Genomic DNA, 13,031 nt, shown 5'->3' with positions numbered 1-13,031 from the left:
GTTGAGGGATTGGTGGAATTTCCTGGTGGGGACAGCACTGGTGATTCCCAAGCAGTTACCTACAAGTGAACGCTTGTGCTGCTGTTGCCATTACAGATGTTAAACTTTGCAGGGAGCTCAGGGCACTGAAGCCATGGGCTTTCCCCTTCCTCAACCATCCTCATAAGCATCTCACCTTGCAACTGAGCTTAACCCTCTGCTTCTCCAGGTAAACACCTGGTTACATTACTCAGTGGCAGCAGGGACACAGGGATCTAGCTGGAATTTGCCAAGGATCCAGCTGGGATCACCTTGGAAGGTGTGTCAACACCTCAGCTCTACAGACTTGATATCCTTTCTCATCCACAAGGGAAAGTCAGCATCACGTGCTGAAGGAGAGCTCATCGTGGGAGGATTCGGTTTTCCCGTCAGAGGCTGCATCCCTGCAGGGCTGGATGGGAGAGAGGCTGGGAAAATGCTGCCCAAGCAGTGCACATGGGTTTCGGATGGTATCGCAGAGCCCCAGCTGCTCTCCTGCAGGGAGCCCTTTGCTGGGCTGCGAGCCTGGGGAGCGGCGTGTGCCCGGGGACAGCCGGTGCCCGCCGTGGCCGGAGCCGCTGGGACGGCTCTGCAGAGCGCGGAGCCAGGAGGAGCACCCGGCTACGGGCAGAGCTTCAGAAGGAGCGCATTCATCTTCCCTGCCAGTAAGGCAGGGAGCGCCCGGGGCAGACTGATGACGCACAGCACACCTGAGATCATTTTCATGGGAATAGACCCGTGAGAGACAGAGAGAGGAAGAGTCAGGGAAACTCTCCCAGCACTTCAGTCAGTGTCAGCATTCACGGGGCAGATTTCACAAGATAAACAAAAGCCTTTAATAACCGCAGTGGAGGGAGACTTAGAAACCCTGTGAAACCTCTGCCAGGAAAGGAGAGCAGCAGGCTTCTTGCAGAGTGCCAGTGCCACCGGCCAGCCAGAGGCTTGGCGGGCATAGAGAAAAAAAAGGCTTGCAAAACCCAAACCGTAAAGATCAAAGTGTGGATACCCAGTCTGTACTCCCAGTGGATAGCTGTACACATGGTGCTATACATAGCACAGAAAAATTTTCATTCCATTTGCTAAGGGGTTTTAATAACATAGCGCAGATGAAATATGTCAGCCACCCTGGAATATTATCTGGGCAGCAGTGTATAATTTGAAGGGAGGGTAGGAGAAGATATCTAATGTTGTGATATCTTCTGCAGGATGATTTGGTTTCTTTCTTGTGAGCCAAATAGATTTGTAGAATTATAAGTTATTAGCATCTAACAGTAAAGTCTTACTTGTACAAAACTCTTGTCAAATGATGCTAAACCTGAAACACAGGGAGACTGTGCTAATAAATAAAATACCGCCATACTTTGGGAGAAAGAGGACTTCCTGCAGTGCCTGCCTGCCTTGTGAGTACCAGTAACAGCAATAGCCTAGCTTTACATGCAGTGCACTTATTCACTGTCTCCAAACATCTCTTTTTGGATAGTAAAGATATTGCATTAGGTGTTGAGAGAGAAGGTCCATCTTAATATAACTTAGGTCATCAGAAACCTGGAAATGCTATCTTAGGCTTTAACATCATTCCCCTGTGGAGCTTTGGGTGAGTGACTTCCTTTTTCCATTTGCAAAATGGAGTTCCTTTCCCTCCATGGGGTATGATAAACATTTATTAACTGATACTCACAGGGTGCCATAGCAGGGGGAGGGTCATGAACTTCACAATGCTTCTTCTCATGGTCCTCAAAATAGGATAAAAGTCCTGAAATATGTCCAGATATCAGTCTCCATTATTGCATTCTGTGACTTTCCAGAGAGAACTGGAAAATCAAACTCTCTTGTGCTGTTGAAGGAAACATGAATCCTATGGTCTGCAAAGTTAGGAGTGATTAAAAGGAAGCTCAATGCCTATTGCTACTTAAATAGTTCATATGGCACCTTGGTGATGTAGTGGGAGAGGAGAAAAACTGAAACATGGTGTCTCCACTCAACTATCAAGTCCCCAGATAAAATAAAGAGATGGACCCAAGAGCAGAATGTAGGACATTCATGCCTGTTCTGCTGCTTTCACATGATGCCTGTAGCACAGGCAGAACTATCTGAGCATAGCCACAGCCCATGTGGATGAGAGGACACCACATAGGAAGTCTGGGGGCCCAGCCCCAGCAGGAACTCTTCCAGAACAAGAGTCTGAACTAGCTTTAATTATGGGTGGAGAAACAGCATCCCACTCTGAGTCTATTATTTTTAGGATGGGCAGAGGGAGAAGAGACATTCTGAATATTGACACACCTTTGCAGACTTTAGTAGACAAGAGAAGCTGATGAGAAGCACAGGCTTCCAAGAAGTCCAAAGTCTCTGGGCAAGCAGCTGGTGGCCCAGGCAGTCATGTCCAAACCCAGGCTGAAGTCTGTGCTGTTGTCACCATACTTGATGTGGCTGGATGAAGCGAGCTCACCACTACCGAGCTCTCACCATTGCCTCCTGACTGAGGTGCAAACAGATACATCCAAGGGGCACAAAATCCTCCTGTTGCCACTCGCTGCCAGGCATGGCTTGGACCATTCCCCTCCCCCTTTTCCAGAAGTGAGACCAGAGTGGGGCTGCTGAGCACCTGGGAGGTTCATCAAGAGGAAGTAGCACACTCTGGGGTACAGCCTTCTTCCTGCCTCATCCACATCAATAGCCAGTAAAGATGTAGTTTTTCTTCTGCTAAATATCAGTGCTGACCTCACTGATGCTGTCCTTCCATGTTTTATTGGCATCCACTGGAATTCTCTGGCTACATCTGTGGTCTAAATAACTACAGTTCCTGAGCAAGAAAGGGTGAGGGGGCAGCACAAGCATTTAAATGCTACAAGTGGTATTCTACAGCAATCCCAGGTTGCTCTTCCCTAAACTCCTTTCTGTACATCAAGGATCACAAAAGAGTAGGAAGAGACCTAGTCCTGCTCTCAACCCTCTATTCTAGAGCATGGCTTTATTGGTAATTAAAAACTACATCTCAGCTTAATTTTCTTCCCACACTTGGCTGTACTCTATCTTACCCCCATCTCAAAGAGATATGTCAGTCCTTTCATATCCTCACTGGAGTTCACAGAAGTTTGCCAGCATTAATCACAGGCAATTATCTTTGCCTCTTTAGGCAGGGATATCAGACCTGAGCCTAGGGTGACTCACTGCAAGATCGCTTCCCCCTACAAGGTTCTTCCAGACATCTCCTTTGACTGGAGACCTCAGCTGTTGCCTTTGGTCATTCTGCTCCTGGGAAACTCTCCTGGCAGGGAGCAAGCCCCAACTACTATGCAGCTTCGTGTACTCTGCATACGTGTCTTTTCATCTTACACAGTGTAACTGATAAAAAGGTTACAGGCTGGTGCTGGCCAGGAGTATCTAACCAATATTTTCACATTTTGATAGGGTTTTTTTTTTCAATAGATTTTTGTGCGGAACAGTCCAATTTTGGTGATAACCCACTGCAATGCCACCAGGGCTGCTGGACCACAGACCTGTTCTCAGCAGTGAGAACAGTTCAAAGACTCATGTTCTCATGAGTCTTTATGAACCCTGGAGAAACCCAGCCATACTGATTTGGTCATCTTCAGGATTCTTGCCTTCCTGCTGAAAATAAACAAGTTGCATCTTCAGCCTTTGCAGCTCTGATACCGTAAGAGCCCTGGCTGGAAGGACATCCCTTTTAAGAACCCTTGTGTCTGTGGGAAAAGAGATCTCTCAGAGGTGAACACACCATGCTGCTTCTTTCATTTATGAGAGAAGGAATTAATGGTTTCCTAGAGGGGAAGTTTTGTGTCCTACAGAAACCCTGGGGTTCAGTCATGACAAAAATCTGCGCTGGAATATTTGCCAGAAATATTCCAAAGTAGTATAAATATATGCTCCAGAGAAGAAATGGAATTCCAGCAAGCTGCAGCACCTGGAAGAAAGGTGAAAATCAGTATTATGCACAATATGAAGTAGATGCTATGTTACTATTACTAATTAATTAATGTTTTTGTTATTCAGCTCAGCCTGCCAACAAACACTCTTGAATGTTGGCTGTAGGTATCCTTACCACTGAAGTCCGTGTCAACCTCACAGAGATCCTGGCTGTGAATAAACACTCAGGTGACCCTGGCCTACCAGCCTGCCTGTACCTCCAGAGACCCAAGCAAGCATTTGCAGGAGAGCAAAAGTAGTCTGGTGGTTTTAAATTGCACTTCCATCATGACTTCCAGCACAACCTCTCTGGCTGGTCAGGAAGCAGAGCATTTCACATCATACCTACCATGCTATGAAATGAGGTTGGAAAAGCAGAAGTGTTAGGAGCCTGCTGGGATAACTCCATGAGGATCACTGCCCTTTTATTTCTTCCCTTGCCCTCCAAAGAGTCCATCACCTAGGACAGAATTATACTCTCCTGCAATAACATGGATGCACTTTCTGTAGTTCTCGCTGCTGTGCAAATACACTGTTTTGCTGTTCTGGGGTCAAGAAGGAAAAATGAGCAGGAAGGAAAGCAACTGACTGAAAATAAACACATCCCAGTAAAGAGATGAAAGACTTTAAGGCATAATCTAGTTTTGTGTAGAAGGGTCAGAGTTCCAAGAAACCCAGGGAACTGGAAGAAGGCCTGCCTTTCATAAAGACTGGAAGGGACCTTGGAGGGACTCACTCCATATATGAGGTGCTGTCCAGAGAGTCCTGCCACAGTACTGCTGAGTGAGCAGAGCATGAATGCTTTACACAAAGCATTCCCCCACAAAGTAAATGCTGCTCTGGGTGTAAGGAAGCTGCCCAGTCATAATATGCATGGCTGATTGCAGAGTTGCACAAGAAAAGCTGGTTCAGATGTAGGTGAGAGCAGTTCTGTGAGCACCCTGAGATGGGAGGGTCTGGCTAGGCAGCAGCTCACATCCCACAGTTTTCCAGATGATGCTGAACACAGACTGATTTTCAAAGGCAGAACCTCAACTCAGTGAGCAAAGAGGAAAAATGGACATGAGGGAAAAATGTAAATGTCTTCTGCACGCTACTTAATGACATGCACAGATGTGCTCCACTGCTGGCAGCAAAGGCAAAACAAATGAACTGTCACTTCCATCTCAGGCACTGCTGGTGACAGGGAAATATTTTGATAATAGGGACAGATTTGCAATGAGAACATTTTTTTGCTTGGCACTTCCCTTTTTACTAAAACCCCTTTTTCACCTCCTTAGCCAGCATGTACATCCCTGGCTTCTGTTCTTAAATGGTGGACAATAGCCTCCTTAGCTCTGTGCTGTGAAGACAGGGACATGAAAAGCAGCTTCTCTGACAGGGCAAGCCTTTCCTTCACAGCAAAACACCGTGGTGCATAACAGGCTACAAAACTGTTTTGGTGCCCATTGTTCCTTTGCATAAAAGCCTTTGAACCAGAGTTTGTAATTGTGGGAGCTGCACTGTGCACAGCTCCTCAGCCGCTGATATGTTTATCAGTGGAGCATCAATCTGACTTGCTTCCTGGAGGTTTAGATGGCATGGGGTCATGCTTGCATCTGCTAATAAACTTCTCAGAGCGGGGTTGATCTCTTTCTTTTGTATCTGTGAAGCAGAGAGCATCAGTGGAGTCCCCATCCCTGATTTGAAAAGCTTCCTCAATTCAGCAGTGACACAACATGCAAGTCTTGGGGACTGGAGAAGCATTGCAAGAGGGAGGGATGCTTCCTGAGAGTTTGGGGAGGTTGAAAACAGAGGGGCTTTTAAACTAAATGAGCAAACAGACCTTGCTATGTTAGATTATATTTTGTCATGAAAATACAGAGGTTTGCTATCTTCTCACCCTGTCTAAACTTTGGCCAAATATGGCTGGCAAACAAGTGTCTCAGAGTCACTGGCCATGGCAGAATCCTCTTTGATATTTACCCTTGCCTGAGACAGCAGGGTAGTCCCTCTAATTTGTCCCAGAGGAGATCACCAGTCTCAGCTTCTTTAGACACCCCAAAAATTTCTAAATCTCTCTTACTTTGTGAGATTCACTGCTCATCCTACGGAAGTAGGAGGTCCAATGCTCTAAACATCACACACTGCAGTTTGGGACGAACTGCAAGGAGAAGTTGAGACACAGACACTAGCTAGCCTCTTCATGAGATCCTCAGCTTGCTCATTCTAGGGGTAGAAAAGAAGCTTCTTAAACAAAAGAGCAATTTTGGACAAAAATTAAGTGGGTGTGAGCTGCACAAAATTCAAGACAGGTTAGAAAGCAGATTTTTTTTCATCACAGAGCCTGGAGGTTCTGGAGAGGTTTACAGATGGAACACTGTAAGGACAACCCCTTCCTTTGGAGACTGAGCATGTCTTGTTTGTGAGAACTACTAGATGACAAAATTGTCTAAAATAGAAGGTAAGTGGACATGAGTCAGGAGACCCTTTCCAGCTCTGCATTCAAAAGCAGTTTCAAAGGACTGCCATGCCTCACAATTACAATCACGCTGGGGTTGACTCCTGAGCTTTGCCCAGCTCCACAACACTCATCTCTATGAGAAATTTGGACTGTACTATGTGCAGCATGTATTACTCCACTCTAATTGCAGCACAAACAAGCACTGACTTGGTTAGGAGCCAAGCACGGTTTGTCTCATTGCTTTCAGTGACCACTTTTAAGATGCACCATCCATCATCTTCTCCCTTGTAACAGTGTCCTTAGTAAGGAGCCTGGGCTCCTGATTGTCACTTTTTCCAGGGAAAACTGGGCAAAGAGCTGATTTCCTTACTGCTTCAGATGGGACAAGGACTCTGCCCCCCACAGGTCTGGAGTCACAAAAATCTACCCAAGACACCAGGAGCACAGCATCTCAGCAGACAGCCCCAAACCCATGTCACATAAGCAGCAGTCTGGTCACAAGGAGATGGCTAGTCAAGCTCTGAACAGTTTAAGGAGTTGTTTTGTCTTCTGCTCTAAGAAGATGAAAGGCACTCTGGAGAGGACAGTTTGGTTCATATTTGCTGAAAAGCACCATTAAGCTGAGTGAGAGAACAGCCAGGTCAACCTTCACACAATTGCTGAACATCATTCACAGGCAGGAGCTGGAGTGTGGGTCCAGTGTGCATATACTGGGATGAACATTTCCTTTTCTTGAATTTCACTGTTTACTCAAATGAAGTTGGCTTTCTTCAAATCAGAGGCACCCTTTTTTTACAGACAGGTGTCTTTTCAGTTATTAGGGTTCCTGTGAAGCTTTCTGAGAAGTTTGCAAGTGTCCCACCCAGAGAGCTATTGGAGTATTTTGAACAGTGCCAAAAATCTCCTTAGTGGTTCAAACTGGGAAAAATTATTGCCACTTCCTTTCCTGACACCCTTACATCTGGTGGATTTCTGCAGAAAGTTTACAGTGTCCAGGAACATACAGAGAGACATGGTGCTTCTGCAACTGGAGAAAGATATTATCTCCTGCCTGATGCTGTGATATTTGGATTGTGCCACAGAGTCTGGCAGTTCCAGACATCTTGCAATGTATATCAGAAGTCTCTGAGGAAAAAAAACAGAAGGACAGGAAAGCAGGGTGTGCTGAGAGTCAAACAAAGGTAGAGTTTATGGGAAAGTGAACAGGAGAGGGACAAAGGAGCAATAGGAAGTTAAGGCTTTGAACAAGCCCAGTCATGCCTCAGGTACTGGTTCTACCTGTCTGCTGCCTGACCACAGCCCAGTCTGCCCAGTGACTGCAGTGGGAACTGCAGTGGGTGCTGAGCGTGGGGTTTGTTTGCTGGTCGTGTTCCTGTGGAGGAGAGGTGGCCGAGACATGTTGCAATGAGCGTGCCAGTCAGCTGGCAGCCCTTGCCACAGGTTCATGTGCAGAAACCAGAAGTGGCTCTGGAAAGGAAATGCTGATCCACATGTGACATCTCCTTTGCAGAACTTGGGGAGCAAGTGGGTAGTGACAGAGGAGGTCTCTGCTGCGCACCTCAAGGTGCATCTGCTTGCTGGAAGGGATGACAGAGGAGGCCATGGGACCAGGCATATTCACAAGTCATTGCAGTTTAACATGGCCCTCTCTTCACAGAAGAGGAATGATCCTCCCTATCGTACAAAGTACGATCTTTGTATGCTCTGACCAAGCTCTGAGCTTGGTAAGAAGAGGCAGCACAGCAAACACATGGGCACACAAACCCTTCCCCATTTTGACACAGAAAGCGCATACTCCAAAGCCAATTACGAGCTGAGGTTAACTGTTCTGGATTTCATTAATTGCATATCAATTAGGCCATCTCAGAAGGAAACCTCATTAGGAGCTATGAAATAGAAAGGGCATTAGGTGGACAGAGTCAGGAAAGACAATTATCTCCCAAAGAAGGACAAGCATCCTGTGCTTTCTGCCATTCTCATTTCCTCAGCTTCTTCTCAAGGTTTGGAGACAACCACTACGCATTTCTGCTTTGCTTCTGCTAAAGACAGAAAGTAAAGGGAGGCTCAAGTGTCCAATCTACAGGTTTGCTGAGACTTGGGATCACCTCAGCCACAAAAAACTTCTGGAGGATCTTTCTTGAGTACAGGAAGGGGAGCAGGGACAAAGGGCTTGGTTCCCTCCGGTCTAGAAACCTGCCGAGCTCTTCGGCACTACTGAAAAAAAACCAAAAAGGCTTTTCTCCTGACCTACTGATGGTCACACACACAGCCCTGCCAGGAAATACTTGGCCTGCTGTCTCAGGTGACTTATGCAAAGTAAGTGGTCGCTTTTCTCTCAAAGACAGGTTCTACTTGACACTACACTCCTGGGCATTTGTATCCTGCTCCTCCTGCTGCAGAAATCCAGGCTCAAGGGAGAAGCTTTTGCAGTTTTGTATGTGGGCTTCACCACCACTGTTTCCTGACTCTTTCCTCATGGCTTCCTTGGAAAAGACTGTCAGAAGAGTTTCCAGCCCACAGCTGGCTAATCACGCACAATTAACATAAACAGAATGTAGTGGGGAAAAAAGAAAGCTGGGAAAGCCCCCTTTTTCTCAGCAGCTGGATGAGGCAATTTGCAGCAAGCCTGGAGGTGTGGGGGAAGCAAGAGCCTTTCATGAGGTTGCAGGTCCATGTGAAAGCGCAGATGAGGGCAGCTTAGGGCAGCATTTGGGCTCTCTCAGCTTCAGCACTGTCGGCCAAAGCAGGACAGCAAGGAAACTGCCTGCCCAAACACCAGCCTTGCTACAAGGTTTCCTTTCAGAGGAAAGCTCTCTGAACTTTGCAGGACAACAGACAGAACCTGGATGCAGTTTTTCTTAGAGCCTCAGTCCAGCACTGTAGAACCAGAACATATGGGGCTCGGGGAGATGCCAGGACTGACTGCTATGGTTTGATATTTCTGGGTAGCTTCCCTTAGAGGTGCTCTCCAAGCCATGCTCCTGTAGGTTCTCTTCTGCCAGTGCTGGTGCTCAGCTGGTGCCCTGAGTGTTGGTTCAAGGAGCCATACTAGCAGAAAACAGACCCCTGAAAAATGAATTGCTTTTTCCAGAATTTTTCAGGGGCTGCAGCGCTAATGTGACAAAAGCTAAATGAGTGCAGAACTATTCCTTCAGCAGGGGCTAGCTGTAGGAGAGACTGAGTTGTAGTGCTGAGCTTCTCCTTTAGGCTCAATTTTCACCATCAGCTCTGCAGGCTGCTGTTCACCCAGGGGTCCTACCCTGCCTTACACCCTTGGCTGGAGGGTCCCACCACAGAGAGGGCCATGACAGCCCAGCAGAAAGCTCATCCAGCAGAGAAACAGAATGTCCCTTCCAGCCTGTCCCACCAAATGGACCTGCCTGGCACTTGGCAGTATGAAGACCATTGCCCTTTTGATGGAGCACAGCTCACCTCCAGTGCACAGAGACAAACACGTTCTGGAAGAAGCTGCAGCGGATTGTGAAACATCAGCTGTGAGATACAGCATGTGAGATCTTAGATCAGTTCTTTGAATCCAAGGCCGTGTGGAGAAAGAGGAGCCTAATGGTGAAAAAATACTGATGAAAGCAAATAGCTATTTTCTTGGTATTTGGACTTCCTCCTGGACCTCACCCACTTGCCCCAAGGTTTGCCAACAGCGGAAGTTCCCCCAGTACACAATGCTTTAATATTCAAATGGCAGTGTCTGGTACATTGACTATTTCCAAGCAGAGCCCTCCAGTTGCTTACTCATTTTGTGAGGGCCAGGTATTTGCATGGGTTTTACAGCCTCAAATATTTAAGAAGGTAGGTAATGTGATGGGAATGCAAGAGAAAAGAGAGAAGATAAAGCCTCCCTGGCTGAGAATGTGCATGTACAAGGTGATGGGAAGAATGGTATTGGGCACATACACACTGTGCCAGCTCTCCCCTTTACCTGAGGGGCTGTGCTCTGCACAGATTCTGTCTCTGGCCAGTACCTTAGTTGCTGAATAGGGAGATAAATGCAAGTAGGATGGAAATTGCTTGGCTGAGCAGCAGAGGAGTGGTGGATGGATCAGCTAGCAGAAAACATGGCAGGAAGGAGGTGATTCCTGGGGAAATCCATTTACCATTTAAGACAGATTAGCCCAGGTTTGGGGTAAAGGGGAGAGGAGCTCCCCCATCCCAAAATACTAAGAGAAGAGGGAAAGGAAAATTTGTTGACAGGGTGTAATTCTACAGCATAAGCAGGGATAGTTTCTAAATATGAGAGAGAACCAGTTCAAACTGGTTTAACAGAAACTCCATGCACCAAAAACCTCTAGCGAGGACATTAGAATAAAATCATTGCATCCTTGCCGGCAGCTCCTGTCTGCTCACCTGCAGAGCTGCATGTTCCATGCAATGACCCCACAGCTCCCCAGAGCTGCTGAGACTCCTCAAGTGTGTCACAAATGCCCCTTCATCCTCTAATGTAGATTTACAGGGAAGGGTTGTATGGTGAAGCTTGGGAGACAGAGCTACCAGCTTCCAAATTTGATGACAGTCTATTGAAAGAGCTGTTTTGGCTTGTTTTGGTTTTAATGAAGGTTCTACTGCCTGAACTCCTCTGATTACTGGGAAAAAGTCTCTTATTTCTTTCAAAATATAGTGTGTATGTTGGTGAGAGCAGTAAAAGTCATCAAGAGAAATCTGGGAAAGTGATCCAAATAGCTAAAGAAAAAAAGAGTGCCCTAGTGGGGCTTTTTTTAGTCTCACTGACAAGTGTTTGGGGCTGAACTGGTGACCGCAGTATCTGAGGCTTCCTCTGTGTAAACCATACAAAACCAAAGGGAAGTAAACCCAGGGCTGAGAACACTCACAAGAGGTGTGGGAGACCCTAAGTCAATCTTCTGTTCTTCTGAAGGCTTTACCACCTCTCCCCTGTCTTGCAGGTGGATATGATGCTTTGAGACCTGAGGGAGCCTGGTAATACAGACCATACCATTAGACCATAATATAGGTGGGGAGGAAGGGAACAGGACCTCGCATCTTATGGAGCTCACAGAGGCTCACATCTCACACCTCAGCACCACCTCCAGCAATGCACCATGTCTTTGCTGCTTTGACAGTACAGCGTCCAAGGCAGCACCAAGAGGGATATTAAGTTATTGCTGCCCCCTCTTGTGGACGTCTCAAAAGGAGCTCCAAAGCACCCTGGGCAGCTGCTCTGGCTGAACAATACCCTATATTGAATAAAAAATGCAGCAGTGCGGCCCAGGGCTCATGGAGTCTTGGGGCCCCTGGGGATGCAGAGGAGGGAGGGAAGGGCTCCCACAATGCCTACATGAGAAGGACACTATCATTTCATTTAAAGAAGAGTTTCTGGCTGGGGAAGTCCCAGCAGCTCAAATTTCTGGACCAGTGTTTTGCTTCAGCTGCTCACAAATATGTTTTAACAATCCTGAAACAGGCGCTATGTGGGTCAGGTGTGTCAGGGCAGAGAACAAAGACATAGGCTCTTTGTATGCACTGAGACTTGTGGAAAAATTCCCTTCTTATCAGAGCGCGTGGCTGGCTCCAGCAGGGCTCCTCTTCCTCTGCATTTCCCATCAGCTGCTCAATGTAATTTTGTGTATCCTCTCATGTAGGCTGGCTCTGGGCAACTTGGAGAAGATGGTAATTAAACATTGGGTGGCCTCTGTAAAATCTTCTAAAGCTGTTACAGGAACTGATGGTTGGTTTCAAAACTCCTGACACAGCTGGAGATGAGGACATCTTGGAGAGGCAAGTATTGAATAAGGGCCACACAAACCCTGTCACACCTCATGGGGCACCTTGCCCAGGAAACACTAACTGGTCAGCCAGGTTTCCTTGCAGAAAGGTTCCTGCCCTGATAGGTGCTGCAAAAGAGATCAGAGCTGCTAGAATTTCTAGAGGTGACTGTATTTCTCTGTGACCACAAGCTATTACAATAACATGCAGTTCTGTTCTTGATAACCAAGGGAGAGTATTTCCAATTTCTCTCTCCATTTTTCCAAGGAGAAAAAAAAAAAAAAAAAAAAAAAAAAAAAAAGAATATCTGGGAAATTTTCACAGGCTATTTCTCACACAGGTGCTATTTTAGTGAGCAAGGTTTGCTTACCACATGGTGGACTAGACTTTGAATCTGCATTTAGGGGTTCAAAGCACACTGCAGGAGCAAGTCTGGTCGTTCCTAATGCTTGAAGTAAGGTGGGCAGAAACGAGAGTCAAGATCTGTCTTTACATTATGCAGTGCTTGCACACAAAATTGTTCTTTCTTTCCCCCAGCTTTAGAGCTCTTTTTAGCCAGAATGAAGAGTTTGGTCTCAAAACCAAAATAATTTCTTCCTTAGGGAATAGATTAGGCCTGAGGGCTAAAGTAACTTACCAGAAAATTCCACCCCACTGCGGCTTTTGTGTGTGGAAGAGTATTCTGGCCTGCCACTGTGGAGCCATCCCTTGCTGTATCAGGGCAGCTGCTGCATTTGTTTGCAGAGCCACTGTGCCCGGGGAAGCCAGAGACACACGTTTAGCTGTGAGCTAATGATTCCTGCATCCAGGCCAGTAAGCCACACAAACCCTGTGAGGTCCCCTCCAGCCTGCTGGGATAATCTCAGCCAAAAGCTCAGGCAAATCCTCCTTCCTGACAGTCAAAGCA

The sequence above is a fragment of the Poecile atricapillus genome, chromosome 1 (genome assembly GCF_030490865.1).
Source record: "Poecile atricapillus isolate bPoeAtr1 chromosome 1, bPoeAtr1.hap1, whole genome shotgun sequence".
Classification (NCBI taxonomy): domain Eukaryota; kingdom Metazoa; phylum Chordata; class Aves; order Passeriformes; family Paridae; genus Poecile; species Poecile atricapillus.
This window is presented reverse-complemented; position numbering follows the sequence as displayed.